General features: G+C 46.7%; 1 protein-coding gene across 4 annotated transcripts in view; it reads right to left on the reverse strand.

Annotated features, from left to right (window-relative positions):
* CTCF (CCCTC-binding factor) overlaps nt 1-8,555 on the reverse strand; it is a 34,510-nt gene extending 25,955 nt beyond the window's left edge. Inside the window, exon 1 of one of the 4 annotated variants that reach the window (XM_034072849.1) lies at nt 8,503-8,555. The gene's annotated coding sequence lies outside the window, so the exon portion shown is untranslated. Of the gene's footprint in view, nt 1-260; nt 370-8,502 lie in introns of those variants that run through there. The other 3 variants (XM_034072851.1, XM_013129864.3, XM_034072850.1) reach the window with 3 other exon arrangements.
* Between the last annotated feature and the right edge of the window lie 5,455 nt (nt 8,556-14,010).

Consider the following 14,010-nt stretch of genomic DNA (forward strand, 5'->3'; position numbering starts at 1 on the left):
TCTGCTCTATCAGTCATGGAAGCTGCCAAATTCTTCTTCATGTAGGTCAAAACATCGGTAGAACAGGGAGAGGATATAGCCGCTCCAACAGGATAAAACCACCTCCACGTACACTACAGAGCCAAAGTATAAGCTACTCTAGGCTCATATAACGCTCTAGTAGCTCAGAGTACGTAGAAGTCAGCAGTAGTCATTCCTGAGCAGGAAGGAGGAGTGCATTAATGTGGAAGGTAGGCAAGGATCAAGTAATCAACGGGTACCTTTTGAGTATTCAGTATTGCCACAGGAAGTGATAAATCTCTCTTCAAAGATCAGAAGAGGCAGTAAGTTATATACTCAGCAGGAATGCTGGATAACACTAACTTCTTCAATCCTCCAAAAAGAAAAGAAAAGAAGAAAGGTTTTAATAATCTGATAATCTTTGACTGAAACTACTTGTCTTCAAAAATCCAAGTTTTTCCAACCTGTAATGTGAAAACACCTAAGTACCTCTAAAGGGTTCTCTCACTGTACATACTGGGAAAGCAAAATTAGTTTATACTGCACCTCCACTGCAAACAGTTTAGCACAGGAAAAAGCTATAGTTTTAAAATTTAGTATTGTTACACCTATGTCAAGTATGTGCAACCCAAAACAGGGGCTTATTTTTAATTCAGTAGCATTTCCTGGTTTTATATTAAACCTCTGGATGTTTGAGGTGGTTTCAAGGAACAACTTTGCAAATCGCATACAAGGAGATAGAGGAACAACACAAAAAGCTGAAATAATTGTCCAAAAATCACTGTTGTTATTTTTTTCTACAGCAGTGAAAAGCTCTTCTAGGAGCCAGCCCAGAGCAAGGACATCTCTTTCATCGTTAAACAATGAGAGAATTTAATTCCCTCCACAATGATTTTAACCAAAGTTTAGTGCTCTGATTCAGGAGAGTAAAACATGTTTACAAATATTCAAATGCTGCCATCAGTACTTGTGATCTCAACCACCTTTTCAGAAAGCCTCCTCTTACCCCAAAATGTTAAGCCTGCAAAGGCTTAAATCAAACTCAGAGCTGCAGTTCTTCCACATCCACTTGCATCTAGTTGCCCCACAAAGCAAATCTAGGTGACTACCTCATTACCTGGTGATCTGCTTACCAGTATACAACTGGAAGGCGATGAGGTAACAACAGTTCCTTTCATATTCAAGGAAGCCATGACTTTTACTTCCCTAAATGCTTTGGTGTTATTCCCAACACATCAAAAGTAAATTCAGTTGTATAACTTCTATCAATAGGCTGGGAAGTAAAACTGTCCATTCTCCAACACAAACATAAAAAAGAAGCCCTAGAAGGACACATCAGTGTCCATTTAGTCCAGCAACCTTTCTCCAAAAGCTCAAGCAGGAAACACTGTAGAGAGAGAAATCAGTCCTGTCTGTAGTTAACCACCCTTATCCCAACATCCAGCCATGCGATTAGGGACCTCAAGCTTTGGTCCTGATGATCCATTTCTGAACCTACAGTCTCTTACCAAAACAGATTTTCCATCAACTGTGGTGTATTTTCTCCCATTTCTTCCCCCTACAAACTACAGTCTCACCACAAAACTCACCACATCTACCTAAAAAGCTGTCATTGTGTGAGTGCTAGGAACCACACCACTGAGCAGAAGACTGGACACAGTCTGAGCTGCTGCAAATCACAAGTGGCAGCAGCAGAGCTACCCTATCTGCCTCCTTACCAACAGCCTGGAGAAACCAGAGCTGCCAAACTCAAGCATCAGGTGCTTCTGCTGAAACTCCCACCCAGAGGAGCATGTGTATTATGTGCAGCTCAGCTTTGTAGCTGAGACAGTTCTCAAGCTTACATTTTCCACTTCCAACAATTTTAACATGTGATACATGAAAAGTACTTGTAGCTTTCAGCAATCTCCACCTAGAGATGCTCTGCCCATCAGGCTAGTCACTATAACGTTCTGGAGAGCTCTGAAGTGTCAAACACTTGCGCCAAGTCTCCATACAATGCACTGTCAAAGCTCAAAAGGAAGTACTGTTTACTCCTTTTCCACAGCTTTTCTCTCCCTAGCTTCTTTCCTGATTAAGCCAGTATCTTACTTGGCATTCACTTTAAAATGAAAATCACTGCATGTAAAAAAATTTCACACATACATAAGACTGCAATATAAATCAGTAAATTTTATCTAACAAAAATTAAGTGGTTTTAAGGAGGTATATTTTCTGAAGCAGTGTCAACGAAAATCACCTTGCTTCACCCCCACTGAGAATTTTCCATGCTGTGAATTGGGAAGGAAGAATTCCTTTAGTGACACAGGCTTGGGACTGGCTGGCTGGAGAGCAGCACAGCTGACCAAGGGCTGCTCAGTAGGCAGCAAGCTGAACACAAGCCAACAGCATGCCCTTGCAGAGAAAAAATAACATTTATCCTACTAACACCTCATCAGAACTACACCCACAAATCAGGATTTTTTACAGTCACATGTTTGGACTAAATAGATGGGACACTATTTTGACAGATCTCCAATACAGCTATCAATACCTGCTTGCTTTCTCCAGAAGATTTTATGGCTTGATCATGTTCTAGATTTCTAAGGAAAAGTCCTAAGCCTATCTCTGTTAAAAAAAAAAAGAGGGAAGCTGGTGAAAGAGGAGCTGCTCCCCATCTTTTCTGTAGCATGATCATCTCTCATTTGATCACCAAGTCTCACCTCTTAGGAATTACTGTTCCCTAAACATAAATGAAACAAAAATTCAGTACCTTGCAGCTGCCTGAAGTAACTTTCAGACTTTTTTTCCCCACCATCTTGATATAAAGTTGTTAAGAAATTCAGAAATATACAGCTGCTCTTCACATCATAACCCAGCGGTTAATCACCTTCACTGTGAGAAGCTTAAGACTTTTAATTTGAATTTATCTTTGAAGATACAAATTCCTGTTGTGCTTGTCAACAAGATTAAAAAAAGCTCACTAATATCCAGTATTGTATATCCAGTAATACCTGCAGACTCTGATCAAGTCACCTCTCAGCTTTCTCAAGAAGTTGCACAGTAAATTCTTACTACTTCACCGCATGTCACTATTACTTCAGTCTCCATCAAACTGGAGATCAATCCCCCCTGCAGACAGTAATTTGGGGGCTCTTAAATGTCTGTCTGAATGTACACACTGTGCTGGTAATGACTTCACCCCACAAGGCAAGAAAAGCTCATTCAATTAATGCACTGAGAACTACATTAGTCTCAAGGTCACAGAATCACCCTGGAAACTAATGTTCCAGCTGTTTATCCACTGTGACTCCAAAATGCAGTTCAGCCACTGCTTTTCAGGACACCATGTGCCTTGATGTAAAATCAGCTGAACTGCCCCATTCCCAGGTGTACAGCTGTTCAATAGCAGTCCTAGCACACACATCTCAATGTATCATACTTCACCTGAGGATAGCAATGGCTACACTGTTGTGCTGATTGCCTCTCCGTGAAACACAGCTTCATCATGTAGAAGTTTTAAATCAACAGACATTTTGCACCACCAAAATCAGGAATGAAAACAAATTGTGACAAGCCTTTACCAGTTTTTACTGAACATACTCGGAAACTATTCAGACTTGTAGACCCCTGGACTATTCCTGAACAGCATTTACTGATACTCAATAGCAATTTTCTGTATTCCCTATGGTCCTCAGCATCAAGAAAAATACCTTTAACAAAGTCAAGTAATAAATTTAACAAGCTTTTTTCCTGAAAGCCTTATTTACTAGGATTAATTACATACTCTTCTCTCCTTTACTGAATCCTGCACCAAGAACAAATGGGAGAGCTGGTAAAAATGTAAACTACAGATGTATTAACACCATGTAGCCATATATTACTAGCTGCCATGTTTATCCACTCTACTTCCTTTTAAGACTGATACATCAGCACTTCTCCAGCCTCCTGGAACTTCCCTAGTGTTCCAAAGTGCATCAACTGTACATTATTCCTTCCAATACTACAGGTAGGGATATTCCAGTGCTAAAAGTGAGGGGAAAAAAATGCACTGGCCATGGGAAACATCTCTCTCACCTCTCAATGTATTCTCGTGGCAGGATTTTGGGTGTTTTTTATGTTTGGTTTTGGGGTTGTTTAAAAACAAAACAAAGCAGAACAACAAAATACACCACCACAGTTATGTCAGAATCTTGAAGAACAGCAACCTAACTTTAAATACTTGAGAGAGCAAGGATTACTTTGTTATCTTAGTAAAGGCCAGTAGTATTCCTTATAGGGTTGAACCAAGCTACCTTCAGATTGCTACTTTACCTTCTGATGTATGTGTCTGAGACACATTTAAGCTTCTAATCATGAAGCATATTAATACAGACAAAGGTGTCTTTCACACTCCAAACAATCTGTGATTTGGCTTCTGTTTTGTTAGAATTTGACAAGTTCAATGATGTCAACAAACAGTTTTAGATTCTGAGGAAAACCAGAAGAGAGGTAAAATAAGATTTTCAGTAGAAGCTGAACTTACTTCACAGTCTCTTGACATCTGAGTGAAACTTTTCAGTGAAAACCTCATGAAGCTTTAGACACTTCACCAGTTTGTTGCTACAGCAAAAAAATAAGATGACGCTGATAGCTGACAGACCAAACAATTATGGACGTTATCTGAACTACAGAGTGTACAGAAAATAGCGTGAGTCAGAACTTGCTGCACTGCTACCAGTACAGCAGCCCTCCGCTGTGTTACCTGGTCAGCACACCCTAACTGATCACTGCACTTCTAGTGCTTTTAAACGCTTTTAAACATAGTTCACCTCTTAGGATCACCTCCACACCACACACTGAAATCCTCAGTGAGCTGCCAGCAAAAAGTGGGAAGGCTTGAACTGAAGGGCCTCTAAAAACAAAGCTTTATGTAAGAAATGCAACTCTAAACATTTAGGACTCACAACTTTATTCATAGGTATAATTAAAGAATAATTATTCAGGGATCCACTCTATCACAGATCTCCCCTAAGTAACACATGTTAACTGTGCTGTTCCCACGAGCTGTCTCTGTGCTACTTCTGTATTTCACCTGTTATGAACCATACGGGAAAGACATTAAGACTTCATACCTTTCAAGTTTTCATAACCTTAATAAGAGAAACTTCCCTTTAGGTTTAATTCAGATACCAAAAGACAGTTATTCAGCATATAGTTACCTGAATGTTAATACAATCTGGAACATAAAACTCATTCCTCACCTCATGTTTATTCTACCCTTCTTTTCAAGGTTATTTTTGTTAATCAGAAAATACTGAGATCACTCAGCTGAGCAGCTACTGTTTAGTTTTCATATTAAATTTGTCTAGAATAAGCATATCTCATTTAATTCCTGAAGAATAATGATTACTGGAGAGAAGTGGGACAAGCAGCAGAAGTGTTTTAAATGAAATTCAAGTATCCTTCAGTACAAAAAAGGCAGCATCTATAGTCAGGACTTCTTAAGCTTCATCAAAAAACCTGAAGAACAAAAGCCATGTTCTGAACCATTTTTATGAACTGTAAATGTAACCTCTGAACAAAAAAGGGACATTTCCTGTATCTATGTGCATATTTAAGGGCAGATAGCATTGTACAACAGCAGAGCTTTGTACTACATTGAAATTTCAAGGTTGAGTACGAAGACTGTACCAGGCGTCTGAACTGCATTGAGATGGATGAACAAAGGTTTAAAGTTAGACAAATCAGCAGCATTCAGTAAGTCGAAACAAAACAACTACTGACTCGAAGCTTTGTTTTCTTGCAGCTCCAGCATAGAAGCTGAAGACCAGCAGTTCAGTGTGAGCCTTCATGGATGGTACTGGTGCAGCTACCAGCAGTAGCTCTTCCTCATTTCTGTTACGTGTATTTCTAGAGCACCTACAAGCACAGGAGGAAGCAGCATTTCAATCCTAATGCTGTTACTCCCTCAAGCATTCCCTCGCTTGTAAAGAATAAGTAAGAGAAGCAAGAGTTGCCAGGATAGAGTTTTAATGGAAATATATTTGATAAATATATTTGAAATAGATGATGTACAAAAACCTGTTCAGACAGCAGGAAGAGCTAGCCAGGGGTCAGCTCAATGCAGCTTGCTGTCACAAGCGATGAAGAATCTGGCAAAGTATGAGGCATAAGGGCAAGGAATAGCCTTGCTCTTCTCAGAGGGCAGATGAACCTAATAATGCTCAGTATCTGAGTTCCAAAAACCTTCATCAGAAAAGCAGGAGATCTTGGACACGAAGTAATAAGGGGCAGAGAAAAAAATGCAGATGAAGGAAGATGTAGAAATTCCTCAGGAAGTTAGTAATCACATATAATTAGATTTTCCAGGTAAATGCTGACTAATCCATGGGTCAGCTTCTGGCATTTTCAAGACAAGAGAAATAGCACTGCATCAGGCAGGTATCAACCTGCAGGCACAAGAGCTGGGCACAACACAGATTAGCCATGGTTCATATTCAAGACAGCGTGCTACTAAGGAAAGCAGTACCTGAAATAGCTCTTTCCCTCAGTAGCGCTGCAGGCATGAGCTGCCAGCAAGCTGAAGTGACTCTTCTACAAGCTCTGCCTGAATTGGATGAGCCTCACTGTATTATTTCAGCTGCAGGGCCACTTGAGGCTGTAGGAACTCAAAGTTTCAAGAGTGTTAATAAAGCCATTCTGTGCATCCTAATAACCTTTCTGCATATACTGTAAGTAGGGGGGACATTACAATAAAGCTAGCACTGTACATCCAGAATAAAGGCAAACTGGAAGTAAAAATTATATCAACCTAAAATACCCCAACATTGCTTTGCCCTTATGCTAAAATAGCTCCTTCCTCCAGTTCTAATGATGTCTTCTGTTCTAAAATAAAATGATAGGTAAGGCTTATGCAAGAACAGCAGCCTGGCTACAATATGGAGTTATTTCTTACACCAAATGGACTCCTACGGATTCAACGGCTCTGCAGAAGCAGAGTAAACTGGAACATGAGAAAAGATTTACATACTTCCTACGCTGAAACAAAAAACACATGAATTTTAAGTGGTAAACAGTATTTCAAATGCTCCTAATAAGCCCCTCTGGAGTGTATTACCAGAATTCAGTAACTGGCAGGAGGTGAGGAGCAGCCTTTCATTTATTTAAGGGGAGAAGACTAGATAAAAAACAAAAATAGGAAGTCATGAACAGGAAAGCGAGCTTGTTCTCATAAACAGACAAATCCTAAGGATTACACTAAACAGAAAAGGATCCACACAACATGACAAACCCGCTGTACCAGAGTCATTTCGTAAAGCTAAGGCAAGGCCAAATCTGACTCCATATACACACATTTAGTGAAGAAATCTTAAGTTCATGTAGAGAACAAAAAGCAAACTGATTGGACACAAAGCATGTGCGATTTCCTCTTCTCCATCACAAAAAGAATCGGGTTTTGTGCTCCTCCTCACACCATCCCCCATGCAAGAGGGGGAATAAACCCACGGATCGTGTAGTGCTTTCAGGCTCCGGCCCTAACCGGGAGCGCGGCTGCGGACGCCTCAGCGCTGCTTCGGAGCCGCTGCGGCCTGGGCCATGTCAAAGCAAGTGACACAGCTTGTCACCGGGTCGGTGGCAGCTCCAGTGTGCCCCTGCTCCCCCACACGCCGAGGCGGCCTGAAGCCACCGTGGGAGCCCGGCGGAACGGAGCAGGAGGGTGGGGGGGTGGCGGGACACCCGCTCCCGGGGCGCGGCGGGAAGCGGAGCTGGACGGTGGGGGGGGGGTTTGTCGGTCGAGCAGCGCGGCGAGAGCGGGCGCCCCCCAGCCGTGCCCGCGTCCCGGTGCTGCATGGCGCTGCTCAGCCTGCCTTGCAGAGGGAGCTCGAGTCCCGCTCTGCGCCTCGCAGCGCCTCTCACTCCGCAGCACACGCCAGCGCAGCGAGGCGGCGGCCGGCAGGAGCGGGACACGCAGCCGCCGCCGCCACCGCCCTGCGTTCAGGATCCGGCCAGACACCGAAGGAGGCAGCGGGTGGAGGGCGCCGGGCCGAGTCCGCACAGAGGTTCGCGCTAAGTCGGCGGGGAGAAGAAGGACAAGGGGGGGGAAGCGGTGGCGGCGGCGGGTGGGGAGCGGGCCCGGCCGGCTCAACGGGGCGGGGAAGGCGGGGGAGGGGAGGAGGAAGGGACAGAAGGAGAAGGGAAAGGAAGGGGGGGGGCCGGCGGCTCGCGTGGCGGGGAAGGGGCGGTCATCAGCGCCGGTGGCGCGGCGGAGGAGACAAAGGAAAGAAAAGGAGTCCAGGCCGGCGGCGGCCCGGGCGGGTGGGGACGGGCGGCGGGAAGGGAGGCCTGTGCGGCCCAGCGCCGCGCTGTGGGGAATGGCGGCGGTGGCAGGCAGGCGCCGGCCGCGCTGGGGACGATAGAGGGAGACAAAGCCCCCCTGCTTCCCCGGCGGCGGCCGCTACGGGGCCCCAGCCTGAACCGGAGCCCCATCGTGACACCTAGAGGCCGGAGAAAGCGACTGCAAACCCCCCCGCCACCGCTTACCTGCGCCCGCACCCCGCACCGAGCTCGCTCCGGCCGCCAAGGCCCCGCCGCAGCCGCCGCCGCCCGGCCCCACGCCTGCCCCCCGGGCCCCGCGGAGCCGCCGCGCCCCGCAGCGGCCGCCGCCCCGCGCCCAGCACCAGGCTCGCGGTTTAATCGCTCCCACAGTCGCTTCGGACACAAAATGGCGGCGGGCAGCGGCAGTGCGCGTGCGCCAGCGCGGCTGCCCGTGGACCCGCCGGCCCGGGGTGGGGAGGGGAGGGGATGGAGCGCGGGGAAGCGGCCGCGCGGTGCAGGATGGGAACGGGCGGGGCCCCGCGGGGCTCGCGCCAACTTCAAACGCGTGCGTGCGTGCCCGTACGTGCGTCTGTGCGTCACGCGTCGGGGGGGGGCTGGGCGGGAAGGAAGGATGGGGGCAGCACTGTGGGGCTGCCCCTCTTGGCCCCCACTGGCACTGCTCTCTTCGCCCGAGCCACCGACCCCCCCCCCCCCGTTTCACCTCAGCCACTGCTCCCCCTTCCACCTCAGCTACCGTTCCTCCCTTCACCTCAGCCAAAGGGATCGAGGTCCCCCTCAGCAAATTTACAAACAAGTTGTCAGAAAGTGTTGATCTGCTGGAGGCTCTGCAGAGGGCTTTGGACAGGCTGGATCAATGGCTTGTGGCCAATGGGATGAGGTTCAACAAAGCAAAGTGCCAGGTCCTGCACTTGGGTCACAACAACACCATCCAACACGCCATTCTGGAGAGCTGCTCATGGAAAAGGATTTGGGAGTGTTGGTTGGTAGAGCTGAACATGAACAGCTTGTGCCCAGGCAGCCAAGAAGGCCAATGGCATCCTGGCCTGTATCAGCACCGGTGTGGCAGCAGGGACAGGGCAGTGATGATACCTGTGTATGGGGCACTGGTGAGGCGGCACCTTGAGTCCAGTGTTCAGTTCTGGGTCCCTCACTACAACAGAGACCTTGAGGTGCTGGAGCAGGTCCAGAGAAAGGCAGCAGAGCTGGTGAAGGGCCTGGAGCACAAGTGTGATGGGGGCCTGGGGGGTTTAGTCTGGAGAAGAGAAGGCTTGGGGTTGCCCTTATTGCTCCCTACAACTGCCTGGCAGGAGGATGGAGCCAGGAGGTGGCTGGTCTCTGCTCCACAGGAACAAGGGATGGGACAAGAGGAAACAGCCTCAAGCTGCACCAGGGGAGTTTAGACTGGAGATTAGGGACAGTTTGTTCCCCAGAGAGTGCTCAGGCATTGGAACAGGCTGCCCAGGGCAGTGCTGGAGTCACCATCCCTGGAAGTGTTCACAAACCGTGTAGATGAGGCCCTCAGTGTCATGGTCCAGTGGTGGCCTTGGCAGTGCTGGGGAGCAGTTGGATTTGATGATCTTAAAGGTCTCTTCCAGCCTGGTTGATTCTAAGAAACTCAGGCCCAGTGGAGCAGGAGGCTGTGCCTCAGCTCAAGGGAAAGGAGCTTATGAGGAGTGTAAGGCCATGGCAAAAGCCCACACTGAAATTGGTGCCTTCCCCCATGAAAAGAGGAGTTTGCTAGTTAGAAGATTGAAGCTTAGGCTGGGAGAGGAGTCAGTAATATCATAAATTAATCACTGTGATGTTTGCAGGGGCAATTTTACAAATAACAACAGTTTCCAGAATTAGGCAGTGTTTGCCTGGTGGTTTTAAAGGACCTTCAGCTTGCCAAGCTTGTAATCTAGTGAGACAAACTACTCAAGTTTCAGTGCTGCAGGAAGGGTGAATGTGGTGCCGGGGATTTGGTGGGGAGCTTCTAAGGAAGCCAAAAGCCCGTCAGAAGTTCAACTCTGCAGCATTTTCTGCCTGTCCACAACTTCCAAAGGTGAAACCAGCCACAGCATACAGTGTGAATTCGTGCAAGAAAGTACAAGGGTTGTCTTTAATTTTCTGCAATTTCCTCCTGGGCTTAACATACTTTCTCATCTCTGGTAGTGTTGTTGCAGACCCATAGCTGATTGACAGGCAAGCTGAGGGGAGGGAAGAATTCAGTGAGCTTGTCTGCATCCTCTTTGTATCCTCTTGCCATAAAAACATGTGAAATGGAGCTTGAGTGATGGGTTAAAATATTACTGATTAAAAAATAAGATGCATTGGAAGAGAGCTGTGTTTTTTACTCGCCTATCAGTCTCTGGAGGACAATAAGGCCAGGGATTCAGCGAGAAGACTAAACACAAAGAAACCTCAACACAAACCCATGCTAGTAGGACTTACAGGTTACAAGGCTGTTACAGTTGAAACCAATATGAACAATATTGCCCCAAATTTTTGCATCTTGAGATGTCACTGCAGGGCAGAGTAAAAGCTGTTCAGCAGCCTAGGCTTTACTCCAACCTGCTTAGCAAGTGACAAAGCCACCAGGCAAATGTCACATACATTAGCATGTGTAACCTGGCCCCTAAATCCTACTCTGAATAATGTTTATGTTGAATAATGCTTATGTTGAGCTGCATCATGGCGAGGAGAAGGATCTGCCCTGCTGCTGCTCTGTGAGGATGGAGTTGGATTGAGAGGTGGCAGCAAGCAAGAAGGTCCAGATTCTGACCCTGCTTTACAGGTTTCTCCTACCAGAGCATTCCTGGTCCTTGCAACACAAGCAGAGCATGGGTGGCAGTGCTGTAGGCTGCATTCTGAGCACCGATACTCATTTTGGCGCTGCTGACAGCTGAGACTAAGTTCCCTTCTGAGGGTTGTGACACCAGGGTGAGCCCATTAATTTCTTGCAGCAAGGAGCTGTACCTTGAGAGCAGCCAGAGGGGATGAGTTGTTTTGAGTCACAAGAATGTAGCTCTGTTTCTGCAGCCTTGGCTGAAGGAGTGAAAAAAGGAGTTACACAGCAATGGCAAAAAGTGGCCATTAATTTTGATAGGTGACAGGGTGTAGCTCATAGCATAGCCCCTGGGATCTTCCTTGCATGAGAGATTCGAATAACAGAAATAGAATATCCAGAATTGAAAGGAATCCACAAGGATCTTGGAGTCCAACTCCTGTTGGCCTATCAAAAGCTTCATTAAAATCCCAAAATACCCCACACCCATTACCTTCCCTTCGTTGCTGTAAAAGAAAATTAAATCAGTACAGCATGAAGAACATTTCTGTGGAAACGAGATTCTGCAGTGTGAATTCTTTCAAAATCAGTTACTTTTATTTTAAACTGTCAACACATCAATCCATGTGCTATAATGCTTGGGAGAGTAGCACATCTTTTATGTGTAGCCAAGAATCCTGCCTAAGCTCAAGATTTAGTTCAGGCACAGCTCAAAATGGAGGGGAGCACTGGTTGTATGTAAAATTTATGCTCCTTTAAAAACTCACCCAGGGCTGGGAGTAAATGGGTGTTAATGATCCCTCTGCCTTTTGTTTGTAGCCACCTTATGACAAATGGTCATTTGTCTTTTGTAGTAGTGATGTTGCTGGTTAGGAAACAGAAGCTGTACTGTCAAATACCTATTCCTGGACTTCTTCTGCCAGAAGTGTCCCTAACCATCTCTACTAGCATGTGCTGTGGGTCTGACCTATTGACCCTGGTTTATCACTCGGAGGTTTTTTTGAGCTGATTTGCAGAGGATTCAAGCCCCAGCTTCAGTCCTAATTGTGGGTGCTCCTGAAAGTCAGCCTCCAAGCCTGTCCAGACTACATACCCAGAGGCAGATGCTCCTTCTGGAAAAGCTGCCTGAGTGAGGTCTTTCCCATAGACACCTTGCCCATGAGTAGAATGGCAAGAACTGAAGCTGAGGAACTCCTGACCACCTTGCCAAGGCCCCAGAGTGAGCTCACCCACCTCTTTCCCTGCTTTTCTTAGTGCTGTGCTTCCATCACGCTGTACAAGCCCTCAGGAGTCTCCTCACTCAGCTATAAAGAAGACTGTTGTAGTCAAGTTTGAGAGCCAGCATTAAGTCTTGGAGATCGCCTGAAGCACATGAAATGTGCAGAATGAAATGAGGCCCCAGTTGTCACCTGATTAGTGGTCCTTGGAGAACAAGCCTGTACTTATGTGCCAGACAGCCCTTTGAGGAACATGTCAGTGATCATGAGGAGGTAGTTGTTCAGCACAGACTACTTAGCTGTTGGAATAATTTCTAAGCACCCTAGTGAATGCCTTGGGATTTCATGATCTCATACAAGCCTGGGATGAGGTGAGATGTCCAACACTGAGGCTGCTCAAACCAGACCTTCCCAAACTACAGCCCTCTAAAGATAACTGCATCAAGATGTAAGTCTTTTCTTACACAAGGGCTGGCCAGAGCTTATGGTGTTCGAGAGTGGCAGCACCACTTTGGGGTGATTGTGGCTCATGGCTGCTGTTGGTATTGTCACAACAGCAGCAGCCCTGATGCTGTTCAAGAGGAGGGTGTGTTGGGTCATCAGTTATTTTGTGTTGATGATCTGCAGGGGCTCCTCAGGATGCAGGTACAAACAGATACCACAGTGTGCTCCAGAAGCCATCTGCACCTCTGTGATTAAAAGGAAACCAGCAGTAAGTGGGGAAAAGGAACATCTTTCCAAAGTCAGAGCATGTGGGTAATGCAAGCGTGACACAAACACCCTCCCACGGGCTGCAGCTCCTACAAGAAGAGCAAGTAGCTGCTGAGCCCCAGCACGTCAGTACAAGAGGGAGATGGTTTAAGTGCTGACACAGATTTGGCTGACAAACGTGGTGCTGGCACACTGTCTCCTTTGAAACAGCAAACATGCTGCTGCAAAATCACTCTGTGGTGCTGTGTGCGTCCCTGTGTGCTGTGGGAGTGGCTCCCAGGGACTTCACCCTGTGCAGTGCTGCAGTTCCTGCACAATGGCTGGACAAGATGTTAAGTCTCAGAAGGAAAAGTTGACTCTCCTGCCTGCTTTGAAACAGCTGGCTCATGTAATGCTTGTCCTACTCCTTCCCAGCCCTAAAAGAACCCCAAACCAAGCAGGATGCAAACTGCAGTGAATGTTTCCATTGAGTGCTGTCCAAAAAACAAGTATTTTTGAAGTTTATTCCAGTTAAAATGGCAATCCCACAATTCCAGGTGACCTGGCAATGTCCATGGGGCAGAGGTCTTTGGTGATGCTGGCATAGACCCATTCAGAGCAAAGGGCTGGACAATAGATTCCTAAATTAATCTGTTTTGTTGTTTTCTCCACCACCACTCCCCATGTTCTTAAAGCCACATAAATAATGAGATTATTCCTTGCAGTTCTAGGAGCAGAGATATTTTGTCCTGACCTGCAGCTCCCTGCCTGCTGTAACAGAAGGCTGCTTTCCTGCTTCCATCTCTCTACAGCCAAGGAGTAGCTTATCTTGGAAGATGGAATTGTGCTGCAGGGATGGGGCTAGGTTTTGGTAGGATGAGGAGGATACACACATAGGTGAGTGAATTGCATATGTGGCTCTGGCCTGGTTTTATGTCCAGGGGGTATTCAGGGAAAAACAAACCAAAACAGGCTCAGGAGGGACCTTAGAGCAGCTTCCAATTCATAAAGGGGCCAACAAGACATCTGGAGAGGGGC

This window comes from Melopsittacus undulatus, chromosome Z (assembly GCF_012275295.1).
Source record: "Melopsittacus undulatus isolate bMelUnd1 chromosome Z, bMelUnd1.mat.Z, whole genome shotgun sequence".
Classification (NCBI taxonomy): Eukaryota; Metazoa; Chordata; class Aves; order Psittaciformes; family Psittaculidae; genus Melopsittacus; species Melopsittacus undulatus.